Source organism: Bombus vancouverensis, chromosome 15 (genome assembly GCF_051014615.1).
Source record: "Bombus vancouverensis nearcticus chromosome 15, iyBomVanc1_principal, whole genome shotgun sequence".
NCBI lineage: Eukaryota > Metazoa > Arthropoda > Insecta > Hymenoptera > Apidae > Bombus > Bombus vancouverensis.
Genome location: NC_134925.1, coordinates 6,044,502 through 6,058,871, shown reverse-complemented (window position 1 = coordinate 6,058,871; position 14,370 = coordinate 6,044,502). Strand labels below are relative to the sequence as shown.

Sequence of the window (14,370 nt, the reverse complement as noted above, 5' to 3'; positions counted from 1 at the left end):
GTTATAACGCCCGAGGTGCACAGAAGACGTAGCGCCTCGACACTTATATTCGCCCGCGATGGATGCGAATCGAACGTAAATTTCGCGCTCGAGGTTGCGCGGGACTTTTAGAGCCTTCGCGATATTTAGATATCCCATATGAGGCCGTTTATCAGCCGACTAAGACTGAAAGTTAATTCGCTTGGTGTGTCTTGTTCCTCTTGTTCTGGGGAGCTACCTAACTTAAAAGACGAAGAACGAAACAGTAAGTCGATGTAGAAATTAAAAAGTTGGTTGGTTGCGATTAAGGTTGGTAGTAAGTATCAATGAGATTTATGGTGTACCTTTGATACCAATTTTAATCTGATTATTTTCAACAACTCGTTGCTTTAAGCTCTATAGCTTTGATACAACACGGCGAGGAAATTATTGGATATAGTTCTTCGCATAGTTCTGTGAAACGAAGGATCTTTTGTTGTTTATTGAATTCTGTTAAAATAAAAATTAACGATTCTTTATTATGGTGGATTTATATCCCACATTCATCTTCCATCATAGTTGCGTATCTTGTGAAACAGCATGGCTCTTTAGTCAATTAATTCGTCCTTTCCTCGTGTAATTCTTAGCAGGTGTTTGATTTTCACCAAGCGTACAATAGGTATGTAAATACGTTGCATTGATTCAAACAATTGTCCACGACATTATATACCAAAAGCTGTAATATTCTTCAGAGATCTTCGGAGATACTACTCCTCGGGCCTGGGCCCTCTTGCCGAACTTATTTGGGTCGATATTACCACCAAAATTGTACAAGTCACAAGTTACAAGCGGTGCGAATAAGTTGTCACTGTAACAAGTTTAGCGATAGATCAACTGAAATTACGTACCTATTCTACGTCTATCCTACTTCTATAATACTATTCGATATAAAATAAAAAAAAAGAACCGCGTAAAACCCTAACAATCTTCGTCATCTACGACTTGTCACTCACCCGATCCACAAAAATACAATTATTCGGTAAATTATCGCGCAAGAGGTCTCTCAGGCACAGCTCTATTTCGCCACGTGTAAAAGAATACTTGGAACTGGACGAAGTGAAGAGGATCAATAAAAATCGAGTTCAACAGCATTTTAAGAGTCAGGTTGACCGCAGTGTGACCGGAAAAGCCTACGCGCGCGCGAGCTCGTCTTTTACACAGGGGGACCTGCGCCCGTGCATAAATCTCGAAGAACGCGGGCTCTCTGGGTGCGTTCCTCTTCGAGACAGGCGCACGTGCGTTCGCACGCGTGTATGGCCGGGATGAGACCTCCGCGGACAACGGCGGCGGAGCCCACGAGAAACAGGCGATCCTTGGAGAAAGGGGCAGCGCTGCGACGTAGGAGGGGAGTCCACGTGGAATATCCAGTGCAGCATGTAAAAGCCCGTTATGCTTGGGACGTGGTGTTAGCGTGGTGCATAGGCGCACATGCATTAGCATGGCGTACGCTATAAATAGATGTAGCAGACCGCAGAGAGATCCTAGCCATTCCGCCGCCTCCTCCACCTTCCCTCGCGTATCAGAATGCACTTGGTAGTCGCGAGCCTCCGTACACCCTGGCACTGTTCGAGTTTCTGCAAAAGAGACGTCGCTGATTGTGCAAGGAGCATTCTTTTTATTTGTTCTCTGCATAATAAAAGATCGAAGGTACTGTGTGTGTATGTATGGCGTTTATTGGTTTCAGATGATCGGTTGGTGCGTATTTCTGTATGAATACGGAATTATGGAAACGTGGAAATCGGCGGCTGGATAACAAGTTTAGGTTTTATTAAATCGATACGTTCAATGTTTCAGTGGCGGGCTGAGAAAGAAATAATTTTTGCTAGTTGTTTGGGAATGGACAGAATGATCTTGCAAATGGGATTCTGTTCAAAGGAGAATCAGCTTGAATAGTACACTGAGAAATTAATAAGAAATGAGAAATTAATGAGGAATTAATAAATCTGCATTACTGGAACTGCAATAGTAGATTTAGATATTTTATCTTTGTAATCGTTAAGAATGTACAGAAAGGTGTTCTTGACAATGTTAATGTTCATTTGTATTAAGATATGAAGGATTATACGTATAATATTACATTAAAAATATGATTATTAAATATCAAAGTTCTGAGACTCAAAGCCACAAAAATTAATAAAGAAGAAAGAAACAAGAATAATCAAAATGACTGTATCCAAGATTCCAGTGTTGACACTATCTACACTCTTGATTTACGTCCATAACTACTTATAGCAGTGCTAAATTCAAGGTATCAAGATGTATCTAATTGACCCAGATATCCAAATCCTGTTAAGTCTTTTAAAATAGTATCATTTTCCACTGATTAAATCTGAAATATCATACATATATACTGTTTATTACCGATTTACTATTCCAACTGTCCAAATAGTAGAACAACTTCGACCGAAGTAAATAAAATTGCTAAAAATCGAAATCATGCTTCTAAAAAGATAACAGCGACGTTTCTTCTTGATTCGATCGTCGTCACGCGTCCTCCCGCGATGGTAGCAATGTAACTGGAATCGAAAAGGCAATCAGTGATCGCCGATACACGCGACAAAAGTTAAACAGTAGCCACGTTCGGTCGACTGGTTACAACCGGATCAAAGGAAAATGAAAAATGACGAAACGAACGAGGAAGAGAGATAGAGAGGAAAAAGGAGGAAATACCTGGGCCTCCTGAACTGGCTGTCCGGTCGTAACACCTGCTGGCCGTGTCGTAACTTGTCTGACATCCTCATTGCCGAAAACAGAAGCTGCCTGTGTCTGGATCGGCCGGCATACCGGTATCTCATAACGGCCTGTGCCACGAAAATGGTGTTTTAAATCGCACGCTGGCGTCATATCGGCGCCTTATTAACGTTGGCGACAGGTCCACTCTGTTGGCTCATGCCAGATCTCTTGGTAACCGCACAGGAAGTATAGATTTGCCAAACCAGCTACCATCATTCTCTCGATATATCCGCGTTGCGTATAAAGAACATTTATTAAAACAAAATTTCAGTTAAAACCCAATTAAGCGAATTTCTGTCGGTCGAAATTAATACAATTGCGATTGCATACTTATGTACAGTTAGCAAGATTAAATTTTATTTGTTGTGTATTTATACGATGCATAAATAGTTATAAGAGTAACCAATCGCGTGTTTCATGAATTTACAGTCTACGTGATGCAAGAGGGTTAAGAGGATTAATTTAAGGTTTATTAATTTACGATATCTTAGCGGAGAGTTTACATTCTCTCAAGTTTCCTTAACTCACGTTTCTTACTACTCACGATGTTGCAATGCTTTACGTTCTTAATTATAATATTCTAGTACGATACGAGGGATATTATTAGTAGTATAAAATTTGTATTATTGTAATGTTTACATGGCGATTAATTAGGCTTAAGTATATCATATTTCGTATCATTTAGTGGTACCTGCACACGACTACGAAAATTTGATACTGTGAAAGTGAAACGTAGAATCTGATTAATAAAAGATTCTAAAACTCGTTGGAAAATAAGAGCGTGCGCTAATTATTTCTTTAACCACTGTATGTATAGAATTATGTTTTAAAATTGTAGTAAAATTGTGTTATCGATTTTTATTCTCATTCAAAAGTTACCATACATTAACCTTATTATATTAGCCCATAATTACTGAATAAAGTTCATAAACAATGTCAGCAGAAATTGCAACATATTCTTAACATTTCCCTGTTATTCGAAAAAAAGGCTGCTATGAAAAGAAAACCGGAAAAAGATCGCGAAAGAAGTTACGTTATTCACGCAAGATGCTAAACGATCGATTGCTGGGAAAAAGAAATGAAAATCGCATTAGGTAATCCAGTTAACCACTATCTGCGACAAGATCGATACTTCATGCAGCATGTAAATTAACAGTTCTAGATTCATGATTCGTGTCGAGTCACCTGTAATTTGCACGTAATGCTATACATTAACACTTTAACATACAATGCAGTCGAACGCGAGGCTGTATTGCGTTTGCTGCATGGTAACGCGCCTTGCTGTTGGCAATACCGCGGATATTTCTGCCGTGCGCGTACCTTCCGATTAGGCGTCCGTTGTAAATGAACTATATCAGTTAAAAAGTCAAATAATATCTTTAGTAACACCTGACACCATAAATAAGATTTAAATTTCAGCTACGAACGACAGGATAAGTTTTGCCCGGAGACACGCGAATAGCCGTAGCAAATGTGTTGATCGACGAATGATTAATGGCGTTTTGCGTAAGTTCGGATTATTCAACCTTTTTTAACTGCTATTTTGATATTGTGCAAATAACGAGATTTTTTAATTGGGAAACTTACCGGCGTATATTTTCAATTATTGTTATAGTTTCGATTATTGTACAGTTTTATTGTGTTCCTAGTAGCGTGATTATTTAACGATGTGAGATTGAGTTTTTACATAATCTATACTTTGCTTCTGCGTGTGTAAAGCTAAGTTACGTGGCAAGACAATAGAAAAACGGGGAAAGATTGCGTAAAAGCGTAACGATTAAAAGATCCAAAGCAAATATATTGTTTAATTTCAATCAGAAAGAATGACGACAGAATAAAAATGTTAAATAGTACTACTTTACCAGGTACCAACTTGTTAATTATAATATTGTCTTCAAAAACCCAAGAATACGTTTAATCACTATCTTTTGATTATTCTTCCAAGCTGCAAAAGTAACAAAGATATCAACTGTGACCAAGGTTGAACGAAATATCTTATGCACAAACCATATTCCACATCTGCAAACGAAACAGTTTAGTACGCATTTCCCCGACTCTTAGTCAAACGATGCAGAAACAGCTAATTCCGACACTGTGCAGCACAAAACAAGCCATAATCCAAAGTAAGCGCCAACAATGTACAAGAACGACTCACTAAATTGCATTTAATAATATCCGCCGTGTCTACGACGCCATTGCCAACAAGAAAAACGCCTCTCAAAGAATCCTACCAGCGAGTGGGGTCCAAGGCGGATGAGCATTCCGCCGCGTCAGCTAATAATAAGTCGAAAAATCCGCGAGCCTGCACGACGCGTCTCGCGTTGATAATAATGTCTCGTTCTTAACAACCCTTCGAGCGTTTGGACGATCGATTAAATTAGCTTGTTTGGCCCGTTAGCGTGTCCGAGAAATCCGTACACCGAACTGTTACGTATGTTATCGGTGTACGAAGCGTAAATACCGGATAAATGCCGAATTCCACGCTGCGTTTATCCCCTGGTTGCGTTCGTTCTTTTAATCCCCTGGTAGAATGATGCGTCGTTTCACTCGAAGGCACGGTAAGATCGTTTTATACGACGAAATCGGAATAAAGGGGGCGGGAACGAGGCGTTATGCCGATTTATTTCAATAACCAGCCATATAGCAGGCGCTTAGAGGCTAAGACCGAGGCCAGGGTCGCGTCGTGATGCGGCGAGTGGTCGCATGAACCGGGCAAGGCCACCTAGAAGAGCAGCCTGGTGTTCGGAGGGCCTCAAGGTCAGCGATGGTATCGAACGGTGACGGAGGAACGGAGAGAAGAGAGGCAAAGAGTGGCACGTTGCATAATTGCGTCACGTTGTCCAGGAATCAGTGCTCCGGACGTGCACGCCGCCGGGAGTTTTGCAAAAACTGCCGGCAAACTGGATTCCAAAGCGACACACCGGGCGTACGCGCGCGCCAGCAAGAGATCTCCGCTGCACGCGCGCCACCACGCTTTTATTTATACGATCGCGAGACCGCGTTTATTTTGCGCGTGCATCCAACGTTCCCTCCCCTCACCGTTCTTTGCGGTCGGCCTTGCGCGCGCTGCCACCCAAACTAACCTTCTTTCCTTCTTTTCGCTTCGTCGCTTGTCTTTTGTACGAATTTTAACCCCGTTGCGCTAAACTTAATTTCGTTCTCTATAATACTCGTCGGTGTGACTTGCGAATACGCTCGCGAAGGTTTGAGGAAATTGGGACGCCAGGAGATATTATTTTTCTCACCAGAACTAACCTCCTTTTTTCCCTTTTGCCTTAACTTTTGTTCCTTCTTTGTATCTTGCCTCTAGTTTCGGTAATTTGCATTTAATTCTCTGTAATTTGTATATGTGGTCATATAGTTCGCGTATAAGCTCGCGCGGATTTAAGAAAATACATTATTACACATGGAGATATTGTTTTTGAAAGGCTCTATAGGTCCGTAAACGTTCGTTCGTACGTTGTTCTTCTTGTCACGTTTGTATGCTTTTCTGCAGACGGATTTAGGCAGAATCAAAGCAAAACTTGCTCGTAATAGCGGAAAGGGCCATAACAAAGTAAGGATAAGAGATCGTTTGGTTTTTCCCATAATCTCACTTATTCTTGTGCATTCTATTTTCGCGCGTTTGAATTGCTGTAGTTTTAGTATCTGTAGTCTGTAGTGTGGTAGCTGCATCAGTGTTTCGCTACACGTAAATTTGGATAGATCCACTGAAAATTTTCCACTAATAACGAGGGAAATTACAAGAAAGTGGAAGAATTTAGATTTCAGACCTTTGTTTTGGAGGGCGCTGTAGTTTCTCCTGTATAAACGCTCGGCGCTGTTCTTGTCGCGTTTATACGCTTTCCTGTCTGTGAACTTACGCAGGATCACGCATAAAACTTTCCTTTTAATAGCGGAAGAAGCTGTAACATAGTAATGACAACGTTGTAACACACTCTCCTTGCGCGTCACTGTACATTTACTGATATGTATATGTGTTACTCGTTACACTACGTTCGTAGACTATGCAGCATACAAATTTAAGAAGATATAAAAACCTAAGAAGTCTCTTATTATCGTGTAAAATGAAATTAAAAAAAAAGAAACAAATGATCACTATTTTTCTATAATGCTATAGTTTCGTTCCTGCTTTCGTATGTTTTCCCATGTGATTTTACATGAAACTTTTGTCTTTAAGATTGGTAGAATTAACAAAAATGTCCAGCATCGCTATTTCTGCACAGTACACTTTTTCGTTTGAAAGTCCGTAACAAAGTGAATCAATCCCATTGAATTGAAACACGTTACTTTTTAATCAGCTTTATTTGCAAAAAAATTACTTCCTTCCTCTCCCATTGGTACGCTATTTTATCGACAATTTTGAACAAGAACAATTCTCAACGAAATTCTTTTCTACTATATCTGCAGAACACTTAGAAAATTGTCAACGCTGCTGCAAAAGTACAAATGGCATTGCTTTTGTACCGCATCGCAGTCGCAAAAGTACATATTCACTTTCTAATCGACTTAATAGTATCTAATTATCACGCGTGCGTGTAGATCATGGATCTTCGTGAACCTAATTGGACTGGTCGTGTCATCCACTATCTAATATGGCTCTGCCTCACGCATAGAAACGTGTTTCGTAAATCACCAAAGTAAAATCACGAAAATTATACAGAGAAAGAAATTTAAATCGATCGCTAAATATTCCATCTATACGGGTGACTTTTTTCCACCGTTGCACGGTACAAACACCGTTATTGAACGATCCTGTAGCCTGAACAACGTTCGCCCGGTTCTGCACTCGGTTCGTACACGCGTTCCTGCGTGCAAGTTCGCGTCTACGCTCGCGAGGAAGATGCACGATAACTATCCACAGCCGGTCCGTTCGTCGTTCATCAATCGACCGCCGCCGCCCGGATGGCATTCCAATTACAGGCGATCACGATTCCGCTTCGTCGTCATCCTAGTTTCGCGGGAATCGTACGGCGGCGTGTAAAGCGAATGATCGACTTTTTTTCCTTTCTTTTTTTATTTTCTTTTTTTTTTTCGTCTTTCCAGAAACGTCCGTTGCTATCATACGAACAAACGAGCAAAACGAGGGTTTTCGTTATGTGGAGCAGGAGGAATCGACGTGTGATTTTATTGGCCCCTCTCCGCTGTTCGCGTGACACGTCTTGCAGCCTGACTTGGTGCGCTCGATTTGCGCTCTTTTTTCGCGTAGAGGAGAGAAGATGCGGATGTTTTATTCGGTAATTTAATTACCGTGATTTTTTTCACGGCAAACCGGCTCCCGTGGGCAGCATGCAAAAAAGTATGTTAATTATAGTTGACGATTCCTTGCGGGGACGAATCGCGATCGCTAGAAAACGCGAGAGGACTCGAGAGAAGGCACGAGAATCTGCAAACACGCGCGTTTACGATTCACGCCTCGTCCTGTTTCGTTGTTCGTGGTATTTTATGGAGTTTGGTTTGCTTGATTGATTAGCTCGGATGTTTATTAGGGAGATATAAATTGAATGTAGTTTGGATCTAGATTAAGTTGCTTCATAAATTTGTCCGGTTTCTACTTTGTATCGAACGTAAGTCGTAAAATTAGAGTACATATTTATGTAATTTATTATTGCAGGTTAACGTCGTAATGACATTCAGAGATTACAGTTTGCTTAATAAACTTGTTATTAACACGAGAATTATTTTATACAATATAAAAAAAAATGCTGTTTTCATGAGAAAGTAATAGTACTACTTTTATCTCATGGAAAGAAGTTTAACGTTAATTTCGATTGAAAATAAAAGCACATTCAGTGTATCAACGTAGATTATATTATATAGTTTAACGCAGTAACATAAATTTAATTTACGAAGTTTAATGCGGTAAGAGTTTGAAAATCCTCGTAATTGACGCATTCGACGCCTGTTCTACGTTATTTCGCGACTTGGATTTTATTTTTGAACGATGATACGCAGTTTTCATTCAACCACAGTGGTCAGAGGGTCTGTCTAAACTTCATTTTATGACTGACCTCGCTAAACAAAAATGCAGCCTGTGTACTTCCCGTAAACATTTACGCGAGTCTCGTAATAAAATGGTTGAATTTAGTACAATGCCTAAAACGTTGTTATGAAAGAAAATATACGTAAAGATGAATGTGAATTGGAAAGATTCGTTGAATTAAAAAACTATCGTATATACTCCATATAGATTAATGCCGTGAAAACTTGCAGGAACTTTGATTTTTTCAGCAGATAGGAAAATTGATAAATAAGCTGAGAGCTTTGTACAACAATTTAGAGATCGAAAAATAGAATTTCGCTATTCATTGTAAAACATTTGTATTTTCCAAAAGGTAATAAATTAATGAAACAGATAAGTTGAGAATCTTGCAGTTAATTTGAAATGAACGAGATCGAAGGTGAAACTCGTTTAAAAAAATCTAATGACAATAAATTATTACCGTTGATTTACCACCATAATTGATCACTATAACTTCATAATATACTGCGTATATGCGTAATATACATTAATAACATAATTATGACATCACGAATATCACATTAATGCACGTTTCTAATCATGATTCCATGAAATAAGTTTCTAAATGAAATTAGAAAACTCAGAATGTCAATCCTATAATTTAAATCTTAATTCAATCGCAAGGTCGAAGGTGTGAGTGGATATTAAATATTAATACGGAAAATTGTTTTGAAATGCACGAGCGTCACGCACGGCGCGCGACTTTTCGCGCGAAACCGATCTCGAAGATAGATCGTTGTTGGCGCCGGTTTTTGCGCTACGTTTCCTGGTGCGGTATACTCGTGGCTGTCGATCGTATACGTTCGAGCGATTAAACGATAGCAGCGATTAGGAGGCCGTGCGCATGCCTTCGCAACGGCTACCTACTATGAAATTATTAGCGCTGGCGCCAGTTATCTCGCCTCTCTCTTTCCACCTATTCGCCCGACTATCTATCTTTCTTAGCCTCCGTTTTTCTTCTTTCCTTTCTCTCTCGAGCGCGTCGAGGAAACGCCATCTGCGTCGCCCCCTCGTTTCACCCACGTTTCTTTTCGCCTCTGGGAAACTACGGAATTTCAGTAATTCCTGGAATTTTCCACTCTATGTCGCGCACAGACGAATATCTTTCTGCTGATATTTCAAACAGATTTTAATTATTATTTTATAAAGTTAGTCAGTGCAGTCGGTGCAATATATTTTCGAGGAACATTTAAGCATAGTCTACTCGTCATCTTCTCAAATGGAATGGCATGTTAATTTTGTTATTGTTTCGTATTGAAAATTTCTCTTTTGAATTATGCATTAAATTCTATTTAAAGTTTCGTGGCGATAAATAATGCAAAAATATTCTTATGGCTAATTGTCTGCGTCAAGAATTATTTTATATTCGATAGTTAGATACGTAACATTTGGGATCATTTGTTTGGGATAGAAAGGTGCATATAAATGTATCGACATGTATGTATTGTTAAAATAACACACAGAGTAAGTGATAAAAAGTATGCGAAAGTTACTGTATGAAATTAATTTGATTTAAAATCCCTCAAAATCTTCAATGAACCGATAGCGAGTAAAATTTAGTACGAAACCAACACCTTTTACAGAGATACTAATATCTTGAACAGAATGTTTCATATATAAGAGTATCACACTCTGATTTGTTAAGAAGAAGGCGCGACGACTAATCGAAATAATGAAGTTCCTTAATAAAAACCTCAATCTCTTTTTAATTTTTAATTACCTACGCGTCTCTAATGTACAAAAATGTAATGGTCATCAGGCTTTCAATACCTCGAAGCTGACAGCGTTATTGATTCCCTTTCTGTTTCAAGCTCTAACTTCATATTAAATTAGACGTCGTCGATGAAAGAAATTGGCGGGCATCGTGTAAAAAGCAACGAAAATCTCGTTTATCTTCGCTACGTTCATTAACTCTTCGTCGCAAAAACCCGTGATTGATCAATATTTTTTTTTAGTCATAGTATTCATCTAACTTCCCTCCAATTATTTTTCAGGTCGTCGTTCGTAATTATACCAACTTTCTATTTCTATCTTTCAATTACGTCGCACTTAATACATTGAATCTATGAGTCAAGATTAAAATGCCTTTTAATTATTTTTTAATACAAAAAGACATCAATGTTTCGATTTAATTCGTTTTCAATACGAGAGGTTTTAATTGCCCAAAGTTTTCAGCACTCGATAAAAACCGAAAAGCATAAAGTTAAACTCTCTCGAGGGAGAGAAATTACGGTCAATTACAGTTTGTTATTTCGACGAGGAATAAAAAAACTAATTATTATTAGCATAAATTAAAAAATTCATGATAATTAAGAAACGACAAATCTGAGTACAGGTTTGAGGAAAAACCTTCGCGTTACACAACACTGCGTCTAATTACTACAAATTTCGCTAGCAATAAATCATCTTAACAAGGTCTGAATACGGACTTCCTCTTTAACGAACGAATAATCAAGCGAATAACACAAAAACTTCTCCATGAGAACATCTTCAATATATCTTTTGCCAGTGATGGCAATCTAAACCGGTGGCCACGACACATGTTCAACTTCCTAATTGCTTTGCTCGGCTAATCCTCGACACGATTCTTCCCTGCAGAAAAATCGAACGCGTCATACGTTCTCGAACCACTCTAAAGCAGAATTCTGATTAAAATTCTCTCAACCTTCGGTGAAAGTAATTACAAGAAGCACAAACGGACGCAATTAACGAAATCGCGGCACTTATAACGATCGATCGATTAATCGGCATTGGTTTCTTTTCTTGGCTAGCCGGTGGCCATGGGAATCGTTTATTACCGACGCTGACGAATTCGTAACCGAAATCGAACAAGATCGTTCGTGGAGTCGAACGTAGGAGCGCTTCATGAACAAAGGATCGGCTAAATTGTCTCGTTTATTTTCCTTTATCTTCGTTTTGTCTTTTAACCAATCCCATTTTTTTTTCTTATTCGGACAACTTTCTCTAGTAATCGAACAATCGCCAAGCTTGTCTTTCGTTGACTCCCACCGGTGAGTCGAGAAGCTACGAAAGGAAACAAATGAAACGATGAAAGTGAATTCGCAGCTGGTGATACGTTTATGCGAGCCGTATAACGAAATCAGAGTCATGGTTTGACGTAATCGAGGTGAGATTCGAGAAATGAATCGGTTTCTTGTTCTTGCCAGATTTCTGATTTTTCTGGTCCTCCTGTCTTTTCGTGGAAATTGCGTGAAGAACGGGTAGTTTGATACCATTGGTGGAATATTCATACAGAGTTCTTGCATTTCTTTTGCTATACTAATACTCTTTCTATTGTCAAATAATCGGACTGATTTTACATGAATTGTAGAATATGGCTATTTCATGTGGTTTCCTTATTGCTTTTCTCACATAGATGACATAAAGAAAGTTCGGCATAAATTCTTTAGGCTAGCAGCCAGACATGGTGGTCAATCTATGCCGCTATTCTCTCCTAATTATGATGAAATTCCCAATAACTTAAATTTACAGACACTGAGCAAAAGGAGGGTAATGTTTGACGTCTTATTCCTAAGTAAGATAATCAAGAGTATCATTCCCTGTTTTATATTTGCCAGTTCTCTCTTTATGTTCCTTCACGATGCGTTAGAAATAATAATTTGTTCTATTCTAATCAACACCGCACGACTTATGGTTATTTTAATTGTTTCAATCGTGCGCTAAATCATACAAACTCCTTTCACGAGAAGATAGATCTATTTGGGCAAACCTTAGTTTCTTGAAAACACTCGCTGGAACGTATACTTTAAGTTGTTTTCATTTTCATATTTTTAACCGATATATGTGTGTGTGTGTGTGTATCTATATATATATATATATATATATATATATATATATATATATTAATTATAATATACATTAAATTCATTAAATACATTAAATACAAAAGGTTTATTATTATTTTCTGTTTAAATGAATAAATAAATAAATAGATAAATATTTAAGAAGAAGAGGAAAACACATTGATCCATTAAAATCCAAGTATAAAATTATTCTATATATATTTAATATATAAGTATTAAAATTATTAATTATTATTTTACAAAAAAATCTACTAAAATCTTCGGATGCTTATCAACGATAGCATGCTCTCAAACACCAAAGAACAGAACCTAAATAAAGATTTACGAAACGAAAGATTAACGAACATTCTCCTTTCGATATTTTATATATTTTCGCACGGTATACGCGTTCTGCGCATTTCTGCATTTTTAAGCTTCCCATACATAGATGCATAAAAATCTGCAGTCTAATCATCAACATCGTGTCCCATAACACAGTCTGGCGCCACGAACGAGTAGAAGGCCTGCAAACGTTCGCGATCTCCGCCACTGATCCTTGGCTCCATCGTCGCCCCTGGCTCCAGCGTTTTAATTAACAATTACCCGTAACCTGTAATTACCGCGGACACGCGTATCCGTTTGGCGCGCCCGCGCTCAAGCGTCACACGCGCATACCGAACGCGAAACGAATTAAACGGTTCGCTGCACGAAAGGAATCGTTTCGCCTTCGTATCGTTGCACGCTCGTACGGCATCGGGTCCGAAAACTTTCCTTCCTGCTCGTCACAAATCGAAACGCTGCTCGTCCCCCGTTCGACATCATCGATCACTTCCGATTGATTAACCATTCCTTCTAACCGGAGACGCGATCGAATCTTGCCTCTCAATATCTCAATGTGCTCGATACAAAATGTCGTGTTAACGCATCGCTGCATAAGAAGAGACGATCCCCGAAACGACCGATTATATCGTCCTGCCACGGTTTTTCTCAATGTTCCTGTTTCCTTTAGGTAGTATTTTTGCCGTGTTGGAAGAGCACCTTATAGTATCTCGGTGCGACGACGACGTAACAGGAGCATGCAATTTCTCTCGGGACTCTCATTGGGAGAGGCTTCTTGGAAACGACGCTCTTGTGTGAGACGATCCTTCGAATCGGCCAGTGAAAGTTTTTAATTGATCAGGGATCGACGAGACGAATATTCGATGGTCGTTCTTATTTTTCTCCTTTGCTTCGGCAAGTAAGGTGTGGAATAAGGAAAAACTCCTTTTGATTGATGTTGTTCTCGTAAATTATTAATTAATAATTCGTTCAAAATGACGTACATTCGTTGGTTCAGCGATTGGTGAATCGATCTCTTCGCTCTTCTTTTTTCCTTGTAGAAATGTGTATTTGCGCGTAGAATGCACGTGCTATTGAAAAAATATGCAAAGCGTAGCGCTTTCTATAATATTTAGTAGCTATATTCTCAAAAATACGCAGACAAAATTTGCATAAGAATCCGCGGTCTATCGATAGGTTATTAATTATTGCGTAAGGAGAGCCAGAAAACATAAACATTATTGCTAAACAGCGACGCCATGCAAAAAGAGCGACAACATGGATAACTTTCAACTGTCCTATTTCATGGTCGCGTAGAATATTGATCTAGACTACTTGCGTGGCGTGGAACGGCGGCAAAATGACGTGAAAAAGTGGGCGGACTGGCGTCAATTGCGCAAGAACGGATTTGTTATACAGGCGGTCGCCTTTGACGGCGCACATTAATGCAACGCTGCGCTTATAATTACTTCTCTC

General features: G+C 39.0%; 2 long non-coding RNA genes across 3 annotated transcripts in view; both read right to left on the bottom strand.

Moving 5' to 3' along the window:
- Nucleotides 1-320: 320 nt before the first annotated feature.
- On the bottom strand, nucleotides 321-5,281 carry LOC143303678 (uncharacterized). 2 transcript variants are annotated; one of them, XR_013060208.1, is made up of 3 exons: nucleotides 4,759-5,281; nucleotides 2,689-2,968; nucleotides 321-1,592 (listed from the first exon to the last, which is right to left on the bottom strand). It is a non-coding gene; the product is annotated as an uncharacterized LOC143303678 (long non-coding RNA). The 2 variants fall into 2 exon arrangements; XR_013060207.1 differs by having other exon boundaries at nucleotides 2,689-5,281.
- Nucleotides 5,282-6,529: 1,248 nt separating this feature from the next.
- The window catches only part of LOC117157303 (uncharacterized), a 125,017-nt gene continuing 117,176 nt past the window's right edge, over nucleotides 6,530-14,370 (bottom strand). Inside the window, exon 4 of the long non-coding RNA XR_004464252.2 lies at nucleotides 6,530-6,656. This is a non-coding gene — a long non-coding RNA (uncharacterized LOC117157303). The remainder of the gene's footprint in view (nucleotides 6,657-14,370) is intronic.